Source organism: Acomys minous (genome assembly GCF_964271855.1).
Source record: "Acomys minous genome assembly, chromosome: 16".
NCBI lineage: Eukaryota > Metazoa > Chordata > Mammalia > Rodentia > Muridae > Acomys > Acomys minous.
Genome location: NC_140498.1, coordinates 67,496,557 through 67,509,888, shown reverse-complemented (window position 1 = coordinate 67,509,888; position 13,332 = coordinate 67,496,557). Strand labels below are relative to the sequence as shown.

The window sequence follows — 13,332 nt, the reverse complement described above, 5'->3', positions numbered from 1 at the left end:
AACCATCTGGGCCATCAGGCACCCACTGCAGATCTTGGGGTGCACTACCTGTGACAAGGAGAGGGACTTCTGTATTACTTCTCACTTTGGTGTTTCAAACATGGGAATATGCAATGGTTTCTTTATTCTCTTGGTGTTAGTTCAAAGATAGATTGTAAGGCAAACCTATATTTGTGTGTATCAGATTACTTGCATACCATCAGGAGGCAAGAAAATTATATCCTTAATCTTCGATGTGGACACAAGGATAAATCTTGGATGCCAATAGTTAAGACGGCGCTGAGGAAGCTGTGGGTGAGACCGGCGCTGTGCCTTCTGTGCTGTGCAGGCTTTACATGTGGCATAGGCACACGGTGGGCAGGATGTCATCAAGGATGTCACTTCTACCTGCAGAAAGTTTGTAGCATCAGTGTAGAATTAGGAATGAGGGGATGACCCCAGCTCCCTTCCCTGACTTGCATGCTAGTCCCCCAAAGTAGCAAACCTAGCCCTGTGGCCATCTTTCCTAGATTCCATTTGTGCATTTCTAGCCTAGCCAAGCAGTTAGCTAGTTTTTAGTTAGTTAGTTAGTGTGTGTGTGTGTGTGTGTGTGTGTGTGTGTGTGTGTGTGTGTGTTCATGTGTCTACAAGCGAGTGTCAAGGCCAGAGGTATTTGCCACCTTCCTTATTGAATCACTTATTGAATCAAGGTATTTTCGTCAGCCTATAGATTGCTGATCCAGCCAGCTTGTAGACCAACAAGTCCCATCTCTCCCTCTCCATTGCTGAGACTCAAGGATACGTCATCATACCCAGAATTTTACGTGGGTTCTGACGTCTCACACTCAGGCCTTCATGCTTGCAGAGCAAGCACTGTAGTGACTAAATCGTCTCCCTAGCCATCAGTGCAATGTCCTTCGGGCATCAGAGGGTCTTTCTTGCAACCCCACAAAAAGAAATCTGACAGGGGCCATGCGAGAGAGGGCACCTCGTTCCTGGGCTGTAGTACAAAGGGCACCTTGTTCCCAGCTATAGGAGAGAGGTCACCTCGTTCCTAGCCTATAGAACAGAGGACACCTGTTCCCAGGCTATAGAGAAAGGGCACCTCATTCCTGGGCTATATATAGTACAGAAGGCACCCCATTCCCAGGCTCCAGGACAGGAAAAAGGCAAGGGCAGGCTCTACAGCAAGGACAGATGTCAGACTTGTGTCCTGTAAGTGACTCTCAGGTGTAAGGGATTTGTAACTACAAGATGAGGTAATGGAACGTCTGTGTAGACGGATGTGTGTCAGACAGCCAGGACACAATATTTCATTTTGGTTTTGACGTGGGACAAATACCTGACTGGTTGATTCTTGTTTCCCTATCTCCAGACCTATTGTTGAAGTAAAAGTCTGTGGTCCTTGCCCACATACCAAGTAACATTGTGACTCTGACTTTTAGAGTGAGATTTTTTTTAATGACAGGAAAGCACCCTGCAAAAAGTGTGGACTTGCTCTGCCTTCCTGTGTGTGTGTGTGTGTGTGTGTGTGTGTGTATAGCTGAAGTGTATTGATGCATAACTTCCCCCATGGTTAGAGCATTAAGCTACACAAAACACCAGGGCAGCGAGGCTGCAGTTGGCGATATGTCTTCTGAGGATAGGCCTGCTCTCAGGACTCGGTGTGGCCACCCTGTTGAAGCTTGACCTTGAGGGTCTGTGCCCTACCACAATGAAAACAGTGAGAGAGACACTGTTTGGCCTTGGCAGTTAGGAGAGCATATGTAACATGTAACCCACGCGTTCCAGTTTATATCCCAGACTGTTCTTGCTTTGGATCTGAAAGTCCACTCGGCCTCTGGGAAAACCAAGAAAGTTAGCCACCCTCCATTTTCACAGATCCTGTGGCATAAAACTCGCCCGATTATATTTGCATCATTTTCTTACTAGTATCAAAAGTATGGAAAAGAGAGAGAGAGAGAGAGAGAGAGAGAGAGAGAGAGAGAGAGATGAGGTTAGCTAACTCCTCATAAATGCTGAGCAAAGCACAACTGTCCCATGAGCAGAATGGAGCTCGTTCCCCCAGCGCTTGTCTTAGCTGTGCCTCTCTGTTGCTGTCCTCTGAACTTGGCAGGTTTCCAGGGTGCACTTGACTCACGAACTGGGAACCTCAGCCTTAAACTCGCCCCTGACCCCCAACCTCTTGCACCCCTCACACCCCTCTTTACACCCACCCCTTGCTTGAACACCACTTTGCCCTCTGGGTACATTTCAACACCGGCGGAAACATGCCTAGTTCCTGTTGAAACTGGCTGGGGAGTGTTTCCCGGCTTACCGCAGGGAGACATTTTTCTTTTCTTCTGAGCCGAATGGTTGGCAAAGCCACACATGCCTCAAGGAGGGTGTAAAGGCAGGGGAGCGGGAAGGCACCAGGGAGCGGCATTTCTGGAGGGGCAGTCTCTCACCACAGCATCCTCACAGGAAGCACCAGGCTATGACTCCCCCCCCTCAGCCCAGAGCAGCTCCAGAGTCAGTTGACCTTGGTCCCCAGCAAGTGGGAAGAGGGTCCCTGATGTGCAGACTCTGATTACTGATGTGGAGTCTCACGGGTTTCCCACAGACCTTCCTGTCATGCACAGGGTTTCCCACAGACCTTACCACTGTGCACAGGGGCTTAACAGGTAGCGGTGGGTGGTACGGTGGAACTTTGAAGTCTGCATGGCTTCTGACCTGGCATGGTGAATGCAGCCCCTGAATGGAGGCCATCACCTCTGACAGACATAAAGCCTTCCTTCCATGTCTCCCTAATTTGGAGATGTTTCTGAGTTTAAGAGATAGCCCAGCATCCTCAGAGTGGAGGTGGCCCCACGAACGGCCCAGTGCCGACAACCTTCATATCTTCGACTGGGTTCTGTTGACTGACTCAGGTGTCTTTGAGTCTGTGTGAAAGTGGAGACATTAATGAGGAATACATTTGACATCTACCTCTAGCCTTCACATGAGCACGCACAGGCAAGCCTGTAACATCCATACGTGTGTATAATATGAATACAGCTATACACACACACAGTACAAACAACAAAGAAACTACACATCAATTAAAATGCACAATTCTGCCCTAGCCCCATAGTTCCTTCAGAGCACCAGGATGGACTTATTTGAGCCCCAGGCCCTGCTTTCACTCACCTGTGCATCCCTCATCTATGACAGAAAACCCGGCATGTGTTAGAATTTAAGAGTATCTGTTGGTTTGATGAATGGAGCTTTGTGTCCTGCCTGGTAAGTCAATACATGTTTTTCTCTTGGTTTCTTTCTCTCTTTTATTATGAGGAGGAAGGACAAGACTTTAGCCCAGCACAGCTAGCACTGGTGTTCTGCGGCCACTGTGGGACACAGAGGTTACTAGCTAAGGGATGGCTCTGTCCCCAGGGCTGGCACCATGGCACCGTCCAATCTGCCTCACCTCCCACTCTCCTCACCCCCAGAGTCTGGAGACAAAGAGCAGATTCATGTTTGAAATGTTCTTTTCATATTAATCTGTCCATTAAAGCACATTTGTTAGAATAAAAAGAAATCAATGAAAAAGCGCACACTTCAGCACTGGCAGTGGGCAGGCAGCTGGTTCATTCCTGCCTACTCAGGCCTTGCAGCACGGAGGGATGGGAGCCACGTCACATCCCCTCCTGTGTGTAGCCAGTGCAAGCCTCAGGCGGTTTTAGCTGGTGCAGTCACACAGCATTTTGTTGAACCTGGAATGGAAATGGGTTTTTAATTTAGTTATCCATGTAAGGACTTGTGTATTGTTTGTTTGGGTGCTTTTATAGTTTGGTAAACTTTATGATGTGGCCTTATTTTCTTTTTTTCTGTCTTTTTTTCCCCCCTACTAAGTGTTCCTAGAAGAAAAATAAATGAAAAAAGAAATAAAATCCCCATGAATTACGACATATGTGGTTTCTTCTGCATAGCTCTGTGCCTTGCAGCTTTATTCTGACCTAACTGTAGGTATTTCTCATTTGAGAAATATACACCCATGAAGTTTTTTTTTATAACTACATTATTATCAAAAACACATCTTTGTGTAGAGAAGTCTGCAGTCTCCTACTTATTCCATTATCACAACATCATTTATTTCTTTTTTATATGAGTAATTTGTGGAGGAATATTTAGGCCTATAATGACTTTTTAAATCTGGGGTTTTTTTTTTTTTTTGAAAAATTGGATCTAAATGAAAAACTATAAATAAGTAGCTGACTCACGCGGGGAAGGGCAAAAGCAGGTCCTGCTGAGAATGTGAGAATAGTAGATAGCACGCCCTGCTTCCACTTGGGGGCTTCATATAAATCAAAGACCTTGAAGGTTTAATTTTCCAGCAGCCTCTCATCTGTTTCTCCGAGCGCGGTTTTGTTCAGCAGAGGTATGAAGGTGTGCTACATTGAGTCTTTAACAATCACCATGCATAAAGGTGAATTGTCACTTGTGTGCTTGGCTTCTTAAAAGCTAATTTACATTAAAAATGCCTCTGTGGAATTAGGGCAGTGTGATGCAGAGTACAGAGCATGCTACTTTCTTTCCGCTGCAGCTCTCGCCACTAAACTTTTGTCTCTCCCTCAACATCTCTGAACACCAACACACATGTACCATGTAAAGCATTGTCTCAGCCTGTAGCCCGGCCTGTGGTCTCTACCTACCTCAGCCCAGGAAGACTGTCAACGCTAGAAGAAAGTTTCCTACCCAATGTTCTGTAAGGTCAGGGCACAGCAGAAGGGCAAGGCGGCATACACAAAGCATGGAGAGAACCATTAGACCGAACTGCCTGTTCATCAGGAGCTCTCTCTCTCTCTCTCTCTCTCTCTCTCTCTCTCTCTCTCTCTCTCTCTCTCTCTCTCTCCCTCTCCCTCCCTCCCTCCCTCCCTCCCTCCCTCTCTCTTTGTCTCTCCCTCCCTCCCTCCCTCCCTCCTTCCCTCCCTCCCTCCTTTGCCCGACTCTCTTTCTCCATATACAGCATTACTCTGCCCACTGCAGCAGAGCCCTGAGGACCTAGAAGCTTCACCTCTTTGTCACAGGACAGATACACACATATATATATATTCCTACGAGCCCTCTGAACCGACTCCTCCTGGCAAATTCAAACGACTTCTCCAACCCAGCTACTATTCGTCCGTGTCCCTGTTTCAGCTAATGTCACCAATACTTTCCCAGTCACAAGATTTTTTTTTTTTTAAAAATTGATTGTCTCTTCTTCAGCTTCGACATTAACCATCAATTCTATATACTCTCCTCCTGGCAAGGGACAGAGGGCCTTACCTATGAAGTGTTCGCCAGGGCGTGGGATGTACAGAAGAAGAAAGCATTACAAGGCAGACGCCTGCACAGCCGCGTCCCCTCTACCCCTGAACAGCCGGCCCGCCTGGCCCTGCACATCCTCGTCCAGTCTCATTCCTGTCAGGAGGATTCCAGCTTTGGGTGCTACGTTTTTCACTGTTTTGACGCTGGTGCCTTTTGTTTCTTCTTCTTCTTCTTTTTATTAACAACCCAAACCGAACATGCTTGCCCAAGTCTTACTTCTTTTAAAAAGTTTTCTCTGCACTGTGCAACGCGTGCGTGCTGCGGCACACAAGTGGAGATCAGAAGACAGCTCTCGGGAGTCCGTTCTCCGCTTCCGCCACGTGGGTCTCGGATATTAAACTCAATTAGGCTTGGCAGCAAGCACCTTTACCCGCTGAACCCCCCTGTTGCTGGCCCCACGTTCTTCGGAGGCTCATCTTCATTGTTGTCTGCGTCTGCGTGTTGGTTGCTTTTCTCACTGCTGTGACCAGTGGCCCTAGGCCCAACCCCCCCACCCCGGCTGTGTCTCCTTGACACAGCCTTCCTAAACAGCGCCCCCAGCTGGACACAAGCGTTCAAACATGGGAGCCCACAGGGAAACCTCACATTTCTAACAGGACAGCTACTCCATTTAGCCCGTATTTGTTAAAGTTTGCGTTTTTGTTGTTGTTGTTGTTGTTGTTGTGTGCCTATGCCACAGTGCTTCTGTTTCGTGTCCTGATGGACTTTAATCTTGTCTGCAGCTTTGGCCCCAGTGACAGCCCCGCTGTGGGTATCCGCCGATACTGTCCTGCTGCATGGAGTCATTGGGCTGCAGTGTGTGTCTGTTTTCAACTGAACTAGCTAGTCAAAGAGACTCAGCCATTTTACATCCCCACCACTCCCATTGGCTCTACTCCTCAACCTGCGAAATCTTCCTCCTTGTACCGGGACTTTATATTTTGAACTCCCCTCCCCCTCCCCCAGCCACAGCTGATCCACCCTGACACTTCCACAGACTCCTCACCCTGAAGTTAGTTCAAGTTCCTCAGGAGGCGCAGAGCAGAGCTGGGCCAGCTTCTCCCAGGGTGCTTCGAAAGGCTGCTGCTTTTCTCTTTGTCCCTTGTCCCATGTTTATGTGGTGTGTGTGTGTGTGTGTGTGTGTGTGTGTGTGTGTGTGTGTGTGTGTACATGCATGTGGGGGGTTGCCTATGTGCTTGCTTTGCATTTGTTTGGAGGCCAGAGGTTAGCATCCGCTGTCTTCCTCAATCCCTCTAACCTTGTAGTGATTGAGGCAAAGTCTCTCTCTCTCATTTGAAGCCAGAGTTGCTGATTTAGCTAGGCTAGTTAGCCAGCTTGTCAGGGAAAAGCCCTGCCTCCTACTTCCTGAGTACTGGGTTACAGGTGGCTGCCATGCCTGCCCTGCACTTAACATTGTTCTGGGGATCAGAATGCTTGTACCCTCCGTGTGTGTGTGTGTGTGTGTGTGTGTGTGTGTGTGTGTGTATGTGTGTGTGTGTGTGTGTGTGTGTCTGTGTGTCTGTGTGTCTGTGTGCGCGCGCGTGCGCGCACGCCACATGCAGGCTGGAGGCTGTGGAGACCACAAGAGAGCCTCCCCCTTCACTGCCCACATCATGTATCCACACATGAGTATGGAGGTCAGAGGTTGACCTTGAATGTCTTTTCTCAGGAACCATCCACCTTTTTGTCCCCTTGTGACAGGGTCTCACTGGCCTAGGTTTGACAATTTAATTTGGCCAGCTGATAAGCGAGTCCTAGGGAGTGCCTCCCCAAAATTGGGGTTACACACACCCACATCGACACACCCAGCTTTTTATATAGCTTCTGGGACTCAACCTTGGGCTTATGCAACAAGTAACTTTATTTACTGAGCCATCTCCCAGGCGGGCAGCTGCTTTTCTAAGTGGCTGCGCACTTCTTGTCTCTCCGTCCTTACTGCTCCGCCCTCTCTCCACCCTCCTGTGATACCTTCCCAGCTCGCTTATTCAAGTGTTGTATTTTAGACCACTCACAAACCTACCTTCTGGTTTCCCATTATTGATTGGTTGGTCCTCATCTGTCTGTCTTGCTTGTCCTGTCCCTGGTCCAACGGATCTGGAACTTGAAAGAAATCCTGGAACCATGTTGTGGACCTTCCAGCTTAATTTTCAGCCTTGGGGAAATGTGTTACAGTCATATTTCCAGCTGAAGGGAAAAGCCTGTAGGCCACGCTGGAGCCAAGCACAGCCTTCTTCTAGCAATAGCTGTTGCCCAATTAGAGATGACGGAAATTCACCCATTATCTGGCCATTGGCTACTCAGAATCTTTTTTTTTTTTAACTCCACATGGTCTGACGTTATAGGACTGCTAAGGAGACACCAGAAGCCAGTACTGACTTACCTTACTGGTCTATGAGGCCCGTACCTACTGGGTGGCTGAGAACAGCCCCTGGTCGCATCTGTGAGGTGAGCTAACACCTCCTAATTAGCCTCAAATATCCCTTTGCTGCTGGCTTGTAAAATAACACAACGGGGTTAGTCTTCTGGTGGGGTTCACAAGGCTGTCCTCCTGAAGGTCAGGCTGGTCCCCTCTTACTGTTTCCTGTGTCCAGTCTTGTATTTCTCTTTGCAGAAGTCTCCACAACTATAACATAGTGGGTCACTGTGTAGCCAGTGTCTAGGGGCCTCTTTCTCCTGCCTCTGCTCTCTGAGGACCAGCGTCTGGCCTATTCCCTCATCACAGGTCCACAGGTGGACTTGTGTGTGGTCCCTGCTCACTGAGTGGTGCTGGCAGGAAGAGGAAACACCAAACAGTACTCTGGCCAATCCTGCTTCTGACATTCACTTCTAGGTCAGCGGTCCGCTCCCAGCCTCAGTTAGAAACATGCCCCTGACCTACCGTGACGTTCCCGCGGTCTCTCTGTTCCCCAACAGCATGCAACGAATGCAAGCTCTTTCCTATGTGCTAAGAAATCCTAGTTAGGCCTTTCACATTCGCTCCAAGGAAGGCCTGGAGGTAACTTAGATCTCTTCAGAGAGAACATCTGTCTTCCTCAATGCACGAAGCCCTTTTCCCCATGAACGCACGTGGAAATACTCCTGGCCTCTCTTCCTCCCTGTTCATGTCATAAAATACATCTGTATGCTCGCACGGTATCTACAAACGACCCTCAAGACAGCTAATGGAGACACAGAAGTCAAGCTAATATTACTTAAACGTACCTTTCCCCAGGCAATCAGATAATCAAACCCTTTTACTGTTGCTATTGTTATTATTCAGAAAAATATAATCCTGGAGGAGGCAGCCTTTTGAGAGGAAAAAAAAAACCTAGGCATTCTGAGCAGCAAATGAAATCTATAACACCACTGGGAAATACCAAAGCAATGGTTATAGGGCTTTTCCCCTTTTGACTCAGTCACGTGTATATAAGGTTGGGAAGGGTTTTGTGTAGAAGAATGTTAATTCAACACATGGCAGTTCTGGCAAGAGATCACATCCAAACACCTTCTAGGTCTGTGTGATCCAGCTGGAATACAGACATACCTTTAATCCAGGAGACAGAGGCCAGCAGATCTGAGTTCAAGGCAAGTCTGGTATAGAGCAAGTATCAGGTAAAGAACAGCTTAGGTCCAGGCGTGGTGGTGATGCAGGCTTTTCATCCCAAATGAAGATAAAATTAGTCTGTAGAAGGAAGCACTCACGTTTGAAAGTGATGTCTAATTGAATGACAGGAAAGGTGACGAATCAGAGAAAATATTACAGAATGGGATACGCCCAACTCTTACAAGACGGGAGTGGAAAGGGAAGCTACTTAAGAGGCATTTTTCAGAGAGAGGAGACAGGTTTTACAAGGACAGGAATAGAAGGATGGATTGCAGAGATAGAACTCAGGTGAAGATGGAACGAGCCAGAAAAGGAGAAGAAGCCAGAAGATTAAAGCAGATTGCTGACTTAGTTTGAGGCCAAGCAGAACAATTCAGGGCCGAGATAGAAGCCAGATTAAATAAGTCAGCTGGGAGAGGAGTTTGAGCCAGAACAGCTGAGTTGAACCAGCCATCCCAGAGCTCAGAAAGAACAGGTATGGGTGAGCTTATTAAGTCAGTCTCAGAGGCTGACAATACTCTAGGCCTAGGTTAGAATGTACAGAGGCTAGAAGCTTCCAGGACTAGGCCTAGGTTAACAGACAGAGGCGGTAAGCCTCCCAGACAGTTGAGCCAGGAGAACAAAATTACTTTTACAGTTTTTTGTTTGTTTTTTTTGTTTGCTGTGGGATTCCACTGAGCAGACTTCCCTGTTACATGGATGGATGTGTGACCACTCAGAGCAGATGCAGAAAGAAGTTGCTTCCGGGTCAGGCTGGCTCCATGCTTCAGGATACAGGCTATGCTGAAATCTTCAAGGGTTTTCCCGGGCTGGGGAGCTAGCACAGTGAGGAAGTGCTTGTGCTTGCGCCCTAGCGTGAAGACTTGAACTGGCGTCTCTGTGCCCACATAAAAAGCCAGGCATGCTAGCATGTTTTTATAATCATAGCAACAAAGATGGGGAGACAGGAGGGACCGCAGGGCTTGCTGCTAGTCTATCCTAATACAAACAAGATGCAGGCCAGTGGGAGGACATGTCTTAAACAGTAAGATAAAGATAGTTCCTGAGAAAGGATGCTCAAAGTTGACCTCTGGCCTCCACGTGTGTGCATGCGTATATTCTCGGCAACTTGTCACCCTGTGATGAGCTGTGAGCCACAGAGCCTGAAGGATCACGGGACAAGGGCAGGAAGCCTATATGGAGGGACTACATAGGGTCATCATCGTTGGAGCAGCTCCCACAGCAAGGCTGTTCCCTTAGTGCTGGTCATCAGGGGTATCCACCTTGAGGTCACTATGTCAGAGTAGGTCACTCATCCATAATCCCCAAGCTTGGCATGGTCTACAGGCAGGCCCATGTGAACGTCTAAATCAACATTACTCTAATGGGGGAGGGGAGCGAAAAAAGAGACATCAATAGGCCGTAAAGAAGGAAGATGAACGGAGCCCAGAGCCTCAGTCTGTCCAGGAGAGCTCTCACCCATAAGCCCCTTGACAGAGGAGACAAGGGGGAGAGTGAGCAGAGAAGAGGGCGTGAGGTGTGCAGAGAGACACTTGTGAGGACCTCCTGCTGTCTGATTCTCAAGTGGGCGCTCAGCTCTTGTAACAAACACTCTTGTAGGTGTGTCTTTTAGTGTTCTTTCCAAGGATCCCAAACAACCCCTCTTTCCTGCCTCTTATTTCTCTACCTGTGAGGCAGCTCTTACTGATAGTAAATAAATACTGAAAATTCTTGCTTGTGTGCTCCTCTGTGCGCACACACGCGCATCGTGCACACGTCCACGTAGAGGCCGGAAGCTGACGTTGTGCACACCTTCCTCAGTCATTCCCCATTTTTAAGTGACTTATTCTCCATTTTTTAATTGTGTGGATAGCTGTGAAGATGGTGGTCTGTGTATGCGCAATTGAGTGTCCCAACTAAGCCCGAGGACTTGGGTGCCCTAGAGCTAGAGTCGCAGCTAATTGTGAGCCAACGTGGGTGCCTGAACTGATCTCTGGTCCTCTGCAGGAACAGTGTGCACTCTCAGGTGCTGAGCCATCGCTCTAACACTCTCCACCTTATTTTTTGACAGGGTCTCTCACTGAACCTGGACCTCGCTGATTCAGTTAGGCTGCCCGGCCAGAGCCATCTAACATAAAGACTAGTGCATGGGTCCTCCTGCCTCTGCCCCCAAGCACTGGTGTTACACGCACACTCGTCCCTGCTCACACGGGTTCTGGGCAATCAAACTCAGCCCTCATGACTGTAGATAGAAGCTTTAGCAGCCAGCTGCGTCATTTCCTCATCCTTAAAGTACTTTTCCCCCCTCCTTTTGTAGTATCTGACCCATTTGCAAGGCAGTGGTTCCTAAATGTCATCAGGACACCAGGCTTTTCAGAAAATACATTCCAAAGGGAATTGATTCTTATCTGCAATACTCTCATCCTCCGGACAGGTTATTGACTGCATTTGATAGAATAGAAGTGTAAAACCAGAATAAAGCATCTCGACAGCAAATCCCAAGGGGGAAGCGCAAGATCGTTGGCTGAGTAAAAAGATCCCGACGACGATAGAGAGGAAAGGGAACATAAAAGCCCCAGCTTTCTAAAGGACTCTTTGCCCAGGAGTCACATGGGTTTTGTTGACTGGCCATTCCTTTCATTATGCTGTCTGCTCCTAGGGGTTTTTTTTTCTCTCTCTCTCCCAGCTCCCATTAGAATGTGATATTGGTAATAACTGGTAATCAAATATTTACATATGTTGGCTGGAGTGGGGAGGTGGTCTGTCAGTCAGTCTGCAAGCGTGAGGATCTGAGTTCAATTCCTTAGAGCCCATTTTAAGAAGCCGGGCACGGTGGTACACGCAGGGATTTTCAGTGTTGGCCAGTAGAGATGGGGAGGTCCCTGAGGCCTGCTGGCCAAGCCAGCTCAGCCTGTCTGATGCGGTCGAGGCTGGAAAGGACAGGTCTTGTGGATGGTGCCTGGAGAATGATAACTAAGGTTGTCCTATGTTTTCCGTAGGTCTGTGTGAACGCATGCATGCACGAGCCTGTGCACACACAATATTTAAATATGTTGACACGGGAGTGCTGGCTTGATGGCTTGGTTTGCAGTCATTGTGGGAGACTTTGGTGGAATCTTACTCCTTGGTTTCTGTCTTGTGTTATTTTGAAGCTCCCGCTATCCTGATGCATTAGCTAGCTTAATCTGATGGTGGAAATCCCCAGAGATCTTTTCTATCCCGTGGTGCTTCTGTTCCATTTGCCATCCCTGCCGCCTCACGCCCGTGATTACCAGCATCATCCTAACCTCGTTACACAGAAGAAGCTCTTTACACCCCAGGGAAGAGGGCACATATGTTGGCCTCACTTGAGACTTGTAATCCAAGTTCTAAACACTGAGGTCAGTATTGATGAAATGATAGCAAACTAATTTTATAATAGAAACCGAACTAAGTGCTTTTAGAGCCTTAAAATCATTTGGGAAATGGAGGCAAAAGCAGGAGTGGTGAGTTCTCTAGGGGAGCAGGGGTTCCTGGGGTTTGAACTGAAGGACTCTGCAGGCCCATATTGAAAATGTGGACCAGAAGCTTTATTCTCTAAAAACCAAGGACGAAACAGCATTAGATGGTAGCAATGACAGAGGTGTCCTGGAAATTAAGGTACATGAAATAAGTTTTTAACAAAATGGGGCTGGAGGGTGTTTGACTAAAGGGAGGTAGAGTAGAGTGGGCTGACAGCGGTGAGGTAGAGTGGGCTGACAGCGGTGAGGTAGTGACAGGAAATGGGGAGGGGCGGGGCAAGAAAGGGCAGCAAAAGAGTTTCCTCAAGGAGAACTGAGCTTCTAGGGGGCAAAAGAAGAAAAAGGCGGCGGGAGAAGAGAAATTGACAGCACAGTGCTTCCTCCGAGGCTGGACTGGAGTCCCGGACGCAGTGACAGATCTGTTGTGGAGTGTCACTGGTGAGGGGTGCAGTGGAGTAGAAGCCCTCTGCCCAGGCATCCGCACGCCCGAGACTTGATGCATCAAGTTCCCAGGCTCTGTCCTCTAGACAGGGACCGAGGCACTGATATGCCGATAAATGTCTAATGATTGGCACTTGGCAGGAAGTCATGATCTGCAGCTCCTGCCAATTTCCATGGTGTGAATGCTTATGCCACGGCAGATCTCAACTTGCCGCCACCGTGGCGTTAGTCTACTAGAAACCGGGGTCACAAAATTGGCTCTTGCAGACTAATACAGACTGTGTAAAAGTTATAATCAGGGTAATCCTGGAAGCTCAGGTAAAGGACATGACGGGATTGAGAGGAAATAGCAGGCATTTGATGTGCCCTCCTGCCCCTCTGGGCAGAGGGAACAGTCTTAATGATGTATATACCCAATAAAAGCAGGCCTGCTTCAGGCTTGGCTCATAGCCTCCACTGTGGACTGGATGCTTGAGGCAGTGCCAGCTGGAGATCTGATGGAAATATGAAATCCTGACCTCCGTCCATGGCCCACTTCACCCA

General features: G+C 48.3%; 1 protein-coding gene across 2 annotated transcripts in view; it reads left to right on the top strand.

The window, feature by feature from the left end:
- SDK1 (sidekick cell adhesion molecule 1) overlaps positions 1-13,332 on the top strand; it is a 955,689-nt gene that overhangs the window by 378,290 nt on the left and 564,067 nt on the right. The window lies entirely within an intron of this gene.